This window comes from Bos indicus x Bos taurus, chromosome 3 (assembly GCF_003369695.1).
Source record: "Bos indicus x Bos taurus breed Angus x Brahman F1 hybrid chromosome 3, Bos_hybrid_MaternalHap_v2.0, whole genome shotgun sequence".
Lineage (NCBI taxonomy): Eukaryota > Metazoa > Chordata > Mammalia > Artiodactyla > Bovidae > Bos > Bos indicus x Bos taurus.
The window spans coordinates 35,920,182-35,931,170 of NC_040078.1; the positions used below are offsets into that span (position 1 = coordinate 35,920,182).

At 40.0% G+C, this 10,989-nt stretch overlaps 1 pseudogene; it reads left to right on the forward strand.

The window, feature by feature from the left end:
- Positions 1 to 4,247: 4,247 nt before the first annotated feature.
- LOC113889542 lies at positions 4,248 to 5,586 on the forward strand (annotated as a pseudogene).
- Positions 5,587 to 10,989: the final 5,403 nt, after the last annotated feature.

Here is a 10,989-nt window from a genome sequence, read left to right on the forward strand (position 1 = left end):
CAACAGATGCAGAAAAAACTTTTGGTAAAATTCATCATCCATTTCTGATAAAAACTCCAGAAAGTGGGCATGGAGAGAGCCTACTTCAATGTAATAAAGGCCATATATGACAAACCCACGGCTAACATCATATTCAGTGGTGAAAGCATATCCTCTTAAGATCAGGAACAAGACAAGAATGTCCATTCTCACCACATTTATTCAACACAGTTTTGGAAGTCATAGCTACAGCAATAAGAGAAGAAAAAATATATGAATCCAAATTGAAAAATGAGTAAAACTGTCACTGTTTGCAGGTAACATGATACTATACATAGAAAATCCTGAAGATGCCACCAGAAAGCTGGTAGAGCTCATTAATGAATTTGATAAAGTTGCAGGCTGCAAAATTAATACTCAAATCTCTTGCATACTATACACTAAACCAACCTAAAGGACCTTATAGAACTAACATTAAAAAAAAAATGTCCTTTTCATCATAGGAGACTGGAATGCAAAAGTAGGAAATCAAGAGATAACTGGAGTAACAGGCAAGTTTGGCCTTAGAGTACAAAATGAAGCAGGACAATGGCTATGACAGTTTTACCAAGAGAATGCACTGGGAATAGCAAACACCCTCTTCCAACAACATAAGAGACAACTCTACACATGGACATCATCACATGGTTGATACGGAAATCAGACTGATTATATTCTTTGCAGCCAAAGATGGAGAAGCTCTATACAATCAGCAAAAACAAGACTGGGTTTTTGATCTGACTGTGGCTCAGATCATGAACTCCTTATTGCAAAATTTGGACTTAAATTTAAGAAAGTAGGGAAAACCACTAGACCATTCAGGGTATGATCTAAATCAAATCCCTTACGATTGTACAATGGAAATGACAAACAGATTCAAGGGATTAGATCTTGATCCTATTCAAGGGATAGACAGAGTGCCTGAAGAACTATGGACAGAGGTTCATAACACTGTATGGGAGGCAGTGATCAAAACTATCCCCAAGAAAGATAAATGTAAAAAGGCAAAATGGTCATCTGAGGAGGTCTTCAAATAGATGAGAAAAGAAATTAAGCAAAAGGCAAAGGACAAAAGGAATATACACCCATCTGAACACAGAGTTCCAAAGAAGAGCATGAAGAGAGAAAGTCTTAAGTGAACAACGTAAAGAAATAGAGGAAAACAAAAGAATGGGAAAGACCAGAGATCTCGTCCAGAAAATTAAAGGTACCAAGGGAACATTTTATGAAAAGATGAGCAGAATAAAGGACATAAATGTCAAGGTCCTAACAGAAGCAGAAGCTATTAAGAAGAGGGGCAAGAATACACAGAACTGTACAAAAATGTCTAATGAAATTGGAAAACCATGATGGTATGGTCACCCACCTAGAACCAGACATCCTGTAGTGTGAAGGCAAGTGGGCCTTAGAAAGCATTACTATGAGAAAAGCTAGTGGAGGTGATAGAATTCCAGCTAAGCTATTTCAAATCCTAAAAGATGATGGGCTGAAAATGCTGCATTCATTATGCCAGCAAATTTGGAAAACTCAATAGTGGCCATAGGACTGGAAAAGGTCAGTTTTCATTTCAATCCCAAAGAAGGGCAATGCAAAGAATTTTAAACTATTACACAATTGCACTCATTTCACATGCTAGCAAGGTAATGCTCAAAATCCTTCAAGTGAGGCTTCAACAATACGTGAACCAAGAACTTCCAGATGTACAAGCTGGATTTAGAAAAGACAGACGTACTAGAGATCAAATTGCCAACACCCATTGGATCATAGAAAAAGCAAGGGAGTTCCAGAAAAACTTTGACTTCTGCCTCATTGACTACATTAAAGTCTTTGTATGGATCATAACAAACTGTGGAAAATTCTTCAAGAGAGAGGAATACCAGACCACCTTACCTGCCTCCTGCGAAACCTATATGTAGGTCAAGAAGCAACTGTTACAATGAGATATGGAACAACGGACTGGTTCTAAATAGGGAAAGGAGTATGTCCACCCCAAGGCTGTATACTGTCACCCTGCTTATTTAACTTACATGCAGAGTATATTATGTGAAATACCGAGCTAGATGACTAACAAGCTGAAATCAAGATTGCCAAGAGAAATAGCAATAACCTCAGATATGCAGATGACACCACCCTTATGGCAGACAGTGAAGAAGAACTAAAGAGCCTTTTGGTGAAAGTGAAAGAGGAGAATGAAAAAGTTGGCTTAAAGCTCAACATTCATAAAACTTAAGATCATGGCATCTGGTCCCATCACTTCATGGCAAATAAATGGGAAAACAATGGAAACAGTGACAAACTTTTATTTTATTTTATTAACTCCAAAATCACTGCAGATAGTGACTGCAGCCATGAAATTAAAAGACGTTTGCTCCTTGGAAGAAAAACTATGACAAACCTAGCCAGAGTATTAAAAAACAGAGAGTAAAATACATAGGAATATACCTACTAAGGAGGCAAAAGACCTGTACTCCAACAACTATGCCACTGATGAAAGAAATCTGATATGAAACAAATGGCAAGATATGCCATATTCTTAGATTGGAAGACTACTGTCAAAATGACTATACTACCCAGGAAATCTATTAATTCAATGCAATCTCTGTCAAGTTAACAGTGGCATTTTTCACAGAACTAGAACAAAAAAAATTTTTAATTTGTATAGAAACACAAATGACCCTGAAATATCCAAAGCAATCTGAGAAAGAAAGATGGAGCTGGAGGAATCAGGCTCCCTGACTTCAGATTATACTACAAAGCTACAGTCATCAAAGTGGTATGGTACTGGCACAAAAACAGAAATACAGATCAGTGGAACAGAAAGCCCAGAAATAAGCCTGCACATGTGTTCAATTAATCTATGACAAAAGGAGCAACAATACACAATGGAGAAAAGGCAGTCTCTTCAATAAAAGCGCTGAGATAACTGAACAGCTACTTGTAAAAACAACAACAACAAAAAAAGAAATTGGAACACTCCTTGGCACCATACACAAAATTAAACTCAAAATGGAATTCAGATCTAAATATAAGACTGGATACTGTAAAATTCTTAAAGGAAACAAGCAAAACACTCTTTGACATAAATTGACAGCAACATCTTTTTCAGTCATCTCCTAGAATAATGGAAATAAAAACAAAAGTAAATAAATGGGACCTAATTAAAATTTAAAATAAAATGTTTCAAAACACAGCAAATGAACCATAAAGAAAAAGACAACCTACAGAATCAAAGAGAATATTTGTAAATGATGTGATTGACAAATGATTAGTCTCCAAAATATTCAAACAGCTCAGCTTAATATAAAATAAAAATAAAAATTAAAAAATGGACAGAAGACATAAATGGACATTTAGCCAAAGAAGACATACACAGATGGCCAAAAGCCACATGAAAAGATGCTGAGCACTGCTAATTATTAAGGAAATGCAAATCAAAACTACAATGAGATATCACCTCACAGCAGTCAGAATAGCCAACAGCAAAAAACTACAAATAAATACTGGAGAGGATGTGGAGAGGAAAGAGGAATAAATTAGGAGTTTGAGATAAAAATATGCATACTACTATATATAAGATAAATAATCAACAAAGACCCACTGTATAGTACAAGTAATTATACTCAACATCTTATAATAACCTGAAATGGAAGAGAATGTAAAAAGTATCTATTTACATTTACATATATATAAATGAATCACTTCTCTGTATATCTGAAAATAACATTGTAAATCAACCATATTTCAACAAAAAGTAAAATAAAATATACAAATACCTCAATATCAAAAAAGCAAACAACCCAATCAAAAACAGGCAGAAGATCTAAATAGACATTTCTCTGAAGAACACATGCAGATAACCAAAAGACACATGAAAAGATGTTCAATGTCACTAATTATTAGAGAAATGCAAATCAAAACTGCCATGAGGGCGGGGCAGGTGCGGGCGCTGCGGTGTCCGCCGCGGGGAGGCTTGCGGGCCTGCGCGCCCCGCACGACGCGGACGGGCCCTCGGGAACCCGGGAGGCCCCTGAACTAGGCCTCTGGCAGTCTTGGCGGCGCCGGGCGGAAACCTCCGGCCCCGGGTTCCTGCCCCCGCGGCGCGGCCAGGGCGGACGGCCAGGAGCCGGGGCCGGGCTGCCTCTTCCCCGCGGCCAAACCCTGGACCCCTAGCCGCGGCCTCTTCGGGCAGGTGCGGACGCGGCGGCTGGCCCCCTCACTTTCGGGGTGCGGGCAGAAGCGAACCAGCCCTGAGGGGCACCCGCCCGCTTCCTCGGGGCCCCATTTTATTTTCACAGAGTTGGTTTTCCTCCTTGGCAATGGTTGGTGCGGAATGTCAGATGGCTGAGCGTTAGCAAGGAAAATTCAGGACCATGATGGCTCAGTTTCCCACAGCAATGAATGGAGGGCCAAACATGTGGGCTATTACCTCCGAAGAATGGACTAAACATGACAAGCAGTTTGATAACCTCAAACCTTCGGGAGGTTACATAACAGGTGATCAAGCCCGTACCTTTTTCTTACAGTCAGGCCTGCCGGCTCCCGTTTTAGCTGAAATATGGGCTTTATCAGACCTGAACAAGGATGGGAAGATGGATCAACAAGAGTTCTCCATAGCGATGAAACTCATCAAACTAAAGCTTCAAGGCCAACAGTTGCCGGTGGTTCTTCCTCCTATTATGAAACAGCCTCCTATGTTCTCTCCATTAATTTCTGCTCGTTTTGGAATGGGAAGCATGCCCAATCTGTCCATTCCTCAGTCATTGCCTCCAGTTGCACCCATAGCACCACCCTTGTCCTCGGCGACTTCAGGGACCACCCTCCCTTCCCTATTGATGGCTGCTCCCCTAGTGCCTTCCATTAGCACTTCATCATTACCAAATGGAACCGTCAGTCTCATTCAGCCTTTATCCATTCCTTATTCTTCTTCAACATTGCCTCATACGTCATCCTACAGTCTGATGATGGGAGGATTTGGTGGTGCTAATATACAGAAAGCCCAGTCTCTGATTGATTTAGGATCTAGTAGCTCAACTTCCTCAACTGCTTCCCTCTCAGGGAATTCACCCAAGACTGGGACCTCAGAGTGGGCAGTTCCTCAGCCTTCAAGATTAAAATATCGGCAAAAATTTAATAGTCTTGACAAAAGCATGAGTGGATACCTCTCAGGTTTTCAAGCTAGAAATGCTCTTCTTCAGTCAAATCTTTCTCAAACTCAGCTAGCTACTATATGGACTCTGGCTGACATCGATGGTGACGGACAGCTGAAAGCTGAGGAGTTCATCCTTGCGATGCACCTCACTGATATGGCCAAAGCTGGACAGCCGTTGCCGCTGGCTTTACCTCCTGAGCTTGTCCCTCCATCTTTTAGAGGAGGAAAGCAAATTGATTCCATTAATGGAACTCTGCCTTCATATCAGAAAGCACAAGAAGAGGAACCTCAGAAAAAATTACCAGTTACATTCGAGGACAAGCGGAAAGCCAACTATGAGCAGGGCAACATGGAACTGGAGAAGTGACGCCAGGCCATGATGGAGCAGCAGCAGAGGGAGGCAGAGCGCAAAGCCCAGAAGGAAAAGTAATTAAAAAAAAAAAAAAAAAAAAACTACCATGAGGTGTCACCTCACACCAGTCAGAATGGACAACATCAAAAAATCTATAAATAATAAATGCTGGAGAGGGTGCGGGGATTGCTATACTATTGCTGGGAATGTAAACTGGTATAGTCACTATGGAGAACAGTACAGAGGTTCCTTAAAAAGCTAAAAATAGAACTGTTATATGATCCAGAGAAAAACATAATTCAAAAAGACATATAGACCCTAATGTTCATAGGAGCATTATTTACAATAGCCAAGATATGGAAGTAACTTAAGTGTTCATCTCATCGACAAATGAAAGGATAAAAAAAATGTGGTACCTATATACAAAGGAATATTACTCAGCCATAAAAAGAATGAAATAATGCTATTTGCAACAACATATTATCATATTAGAGATTACCATACTAAGACAAGCCAGACAGAGAAAGACAAATATGTTATCATTTATATGTGGATCAAAAAAATGGTACAAATGAACGTATGTACAAAACAGAAATACATTCACAAACACAGGAAACAAACTTATGGTTACAAAAGGGGAGGTGGCAAGAGGGATAAATTAGGAGTTTGAGATTAAAATATACACACTCCAATATATAAAATAGATGACCAACAAGGACCTATTATATAACACAGGAAACTATACTCAGTGTCTTATAATAACATGCAATGGGAGAGAATGTAAAAAAATTTAAAAAAGAGTATAATTCATTCAATAAGTACTTACTTAGTGTCTACTCTCCACTTACATCGTCCATGCCACTAGAGATATGGCAGTGAACAGGCCAAAGCCCTGCTATCATGGAGCACGGCACATCCTAGTAGACAGACAAACAATGGAAGCCAGGTGAAGAAAATGTTTCAAAGTGGAGGTGATCTGCTGCACAAGTAATGCTGAGTGATCGAGTGAGTGATCAAGTGAGACGAAGACTGTGAGTTAACCACCAGACTTTAGATTCAGGCTTGGATTAGGGCCTGGGTGGTAACCCTGACGTCGCAAGTTTTAGTGGAGGGTTAAATTAAAATTCTGGGATTCTAGATAAAATGGCACGTGAGGAGTAGGCTGTAACAAGTGTCCTCAACTCCTCTCAAGACATTGTGAAATATCTTTCTCTGTTTTCTGAAACATTGTCTTGAACTTTTTTCCGGGTCTCAGGTTAGATATCATTCTTTAGCAAAGCATTTTCTGAGAATTTACATTTTCCTCCTCTGTCATTTTCTCTCATGGGCTCATTTTCCATTATTACACTACCATGTTTATAATTATGGATTTAGGTGTTTGAAATTCACTTATATATCCCACTACTCAAGTTCATTAAGGCTGTTTTAAGCCCTGCAAAATGAATACCTAGAGTGTCACTGGCACAATGAAGTTCTTGCTTGAATTAATGAACAAAGAATGATTAGTCTTTTCCTCTGGGACTGTGGTGGACTGTGCCATATCAATTTGGTTAAATGGAACTACATTTCCCAGAATGCCATTCCCTTTGTCTCCCTGGAGTAAAATTTGCAAAACAAGAACTAGCACAAGATTTGGAAGTAAAAGTAAAACAACGGGCATTACTTGAAGAAGGTCTCACAATCAAAGACAGTAAGTCTTCTACATTACTTGAAGAAACTTCAAGTTGTGAACTTTCAAAGATGCTATCATCAGCATGAGTGAAATTGCAACCTGACCTGTCTTTTATTGCTGACAATCCTTAAGTTCTACAATCTCCCACCTCCCCTAGTCAGTAACTCTTCCTGCCTTTTCATTCAATGCCAGTTCCTGTATGCCAACTATTCTACTGTACTACCGTATTTTCCAAAGTACTGTACTATAAGATTAAAATGCTTTATTTTGGGGTTTAAGATATCCGTTGACAGAAGAATGGATAAAGATGTGGTACATATATACAATGGAACATTCGGTTTAGTTCTCAGTCGTGTCCGACTCTTTGTGACCCCATGGACTGCAGCACGCCAAGCTTCCCTGTCCATCACCAACTCCTGGAGCTTGCTCCGAGTCAGTGATGCCACCCAACCATCTCTTCCTCTGTCATCCCCTTCTTCTCCTGCCTTCAATCATTCCCCAAATCAGGGTCTTTTCCAATGAGTCAGTTCTTCAATCAGGTGGCCAAAGTAGTGGAGTTTCAGCTTCAGCATCAGTCCTTCCAATGAATATTCAAGATGGATTTCCTTTAGGATTGACTGGTTGGATCTCCTTGCAGTCCAAGGGACTCTCAAGAGTCTTCTCCAACACCACAGCTCAAAAGCATCAATTCTTCAGTGTTCAGCCTTCTTTATGGTCCAACTCTCACACCCATACATGACTAAAACCATATCTTTGACTAGACAGACCTTTGTTGGCAAAGGAATGTCTCTGCTTTTTACTATGCTGTCTAGGTTGGTCATAGCTTTTCTTCCAAGGAGCAAGCGTCTTTTAATTTTATGGCCGCAATCAACATCTACAGTGATTTTGGAGCCCAAGAAAATAAAGTCTGTCACTGTTTCCATTGTTTGTCCATCTATTTGCCATGAAGTGATGGGATTGGAATGAAAACTGACCTTTTCCAGTCCCATAGCCACTGCTGAGTTTTCCAAATTTGCTGGCATATTGAGTGCAGCACTTTCACAGCATCATCTTTCAGGATTTGAAATAGCTCACCTGGAATTCCATCACCTCCACTAGCTTTGTTCATAGTGATGCTTCCTAAGGCTCACTTGACTTCACATTCCAGGATGTTTGGCTCTAGGTCAGTGATCATACCATCGTGATTATCTGAGTCATGAAGATCTTTTTTGTACAGTTCTTCTGTGTATTCTTGCCACCTCTTCTTAATATCTTTTGCTTCTGTTAGGTCCATACCATATCTGTCCTTTATTGAGTCCATCTTTGCATGAAATGTTCCCTTGGTATCTCTAATTTTCGTGAAGAGATCTCTAGTCTTTCCCATTCTATTATTTTCCTTTATTTCTTTGCATTGATCGCTGAGGAAGGCTTTCTTATCTCTCCTTGCTATTCTTTGCAACTCTGCATTCAAATGGGTATATCTTTCCTTTTCTCCTTTGCTTTTCACTTCTCTTCTTTTCAAGCTATTTGTAAGGCCTCCTCAGACAGCCATTTTGCTTTTTTTGCATTTCTTTTTCTTGGAGATGGTCTTGCTCCCTGTCTCCTGTACAATGTCACGAACCTCCGTCCATAGTTCATCAGGCACTCTATCTATCAGATCTAGGCCCTTAAATCTATTTCTCACTTCCACTGTATAATCATAAGGGATTTGATTTAGGTCATACCTGAATGGTCTAGTGGTTTTCCCCACTTTCTTCAATTTAAGTCTGAATTTGGCAGTAAGAAGTTCATGATCTGAGCCACAGTTAGCTCCCGGTCTTGTTTTTGCTGAGTGTATAGAGTTTCTCCATCTTTGGCTGAAAAAAATATAATCAATCTGATTTGGTGTTGGCCATCTGGTGATGTCTATGTGCAGAGTCTTCTCTTGTGTTGTTGGAAGAGGGTGTTTGCTATGACCAGTGCATTCTCATGGCAAAACTCTATTAGTCCTGCTTCATATGCCTAGCCACTGTTAATGGAGAAGGCAATGGCACCCCACTCCAGTACTCTTGCCTGGAAAATCCCATGGACGGAGGGCCTGGTGGGCTGTAGTCCATGGGGTCGCTAAGAGTCAGACACGACTGAATGACTTCACTTTCTTTCACTATTCTGTATACCAAGGCCAAATTTGCCTGTTACTCCAGGTGTTTCTTGACTTCCCACCTTTGCATTCCAGTCCCCTATAATGAAAAGGACATCTTTTTTGGGTATTAGTTCTAAAAGGTCTTGTAAGTCTTCACAGCACCATTCAACTTCAGCTTCTTCAGCATTACTGGTCTGGGCATAGACTTGGATTACTGTGATACTGAATGGTTTGCCTTGGAAATGAACAGAGATCATTCTGTCGTTTTTGAGATTGCATCCTAGTACTGAATTTCAGATTCTTTTGTTGACCATGATGGCTACTCCATTTCTTCTAAGGGATTCCTGCCCACAGTAGTAGATATAATGGTCATCTGAGTTAAATTCACCCATTCCAGTCCATTTTAGTTCTCTGATTCCTAGAATGTCGACGTTCACTCTTGCCATCTCCTGTTTGACCACTTCCAATGTACCTTGATTCATGAACCTATTTTTCTATTTTTCTTTACAATATTTCTTTGCAATATTTTTCTTTACAGCATCTGAACTGAATTGTAATAGGTTTATAGTACTTTTCACACAAACAGTACATAATAAAAGAAAAAAAGAAAACTTTTTTTTTCAGTGTTACAGCTCTATTTTATTTAGAAGATAGCAGTAGAATCAATCCTCGAAGCATGAGGGCATGCCAACCCAAAGACTCGAAGAGAAGAGAGTGGAGGAGTGTGTGGGTGGGGGGAGGGGGGAGGGAGGGAGGGGGGAGGGAGGGAGGGAGAGAGAGAGGGTGAGAGAGAGAAAGAGCACATGCATGTGGGAGAGAAAGAGAGGGAGAAAGCGCTTTGGCTCCTCCTTTTATATGTTTTTTCCTCTACCTGGGCCTGCCCTATGCAAATTGGGCTTAACCAGGAGTGCTGTTTGTTCTACCTGAAGTCTTTACTCTGGTCCTCAGACCTTCCTTTGACCTTCCTTTGTTCTATTTTCCGCTGGCTTTTCCCTTCCTTGTCTTTTAGCCACCGCCATTTTGGACTCCAAACTTTTAAATTTAATTTTTTAATTGGAGAAAAACTGCTTATTTGTTCACTTAAAGAAATATTGAACAATTAAAGAAATATTGTCCTTTACAGCACTGGAGAATGCATTGGCAAACCACTTCAGTATTCTTGCCTTGAGAACCTCATGAACAGTATGAAAAGGAAAAAAGATATGACGCTGAAAGATCAACTCCCTAGGTTGGTAGGTGCCCAATATGCTACTGGAGAAGAGTGGAGAAATAATACCAGAAAGAATGAAGAGATGGAGCCAAAGCTAAAACAACGCCCAGCTGTGGATGTGACTGGTGATGGAAGTAAAGTTCGATACTGTAAAGAACAACACTGCATAGGAACTTGGAATTGAATATTACTCAGCAATTAAAAAAAGAATGAATTTGAGTCAGTTGTAGTGAGGTCGATGAACCTAGAGCCTGTTACACAGAGTGAAGTAAGTCAGAAAGAGAAAAACATACATCGTATATTAACACATATATATGGAATCTGGAAAACTAGTATTGAAGAGCCTATTTCATGGAAGGAATGAAGATTCAGATATAGAGAATGGACTTGTGGAAAGTGGGGGGAGAAAGAGTGGGACAAACAGAAAGTAGCATCACATATACACACTACCACGTGTGAAACAGCGGTGAGAAGTTGCTATATAACA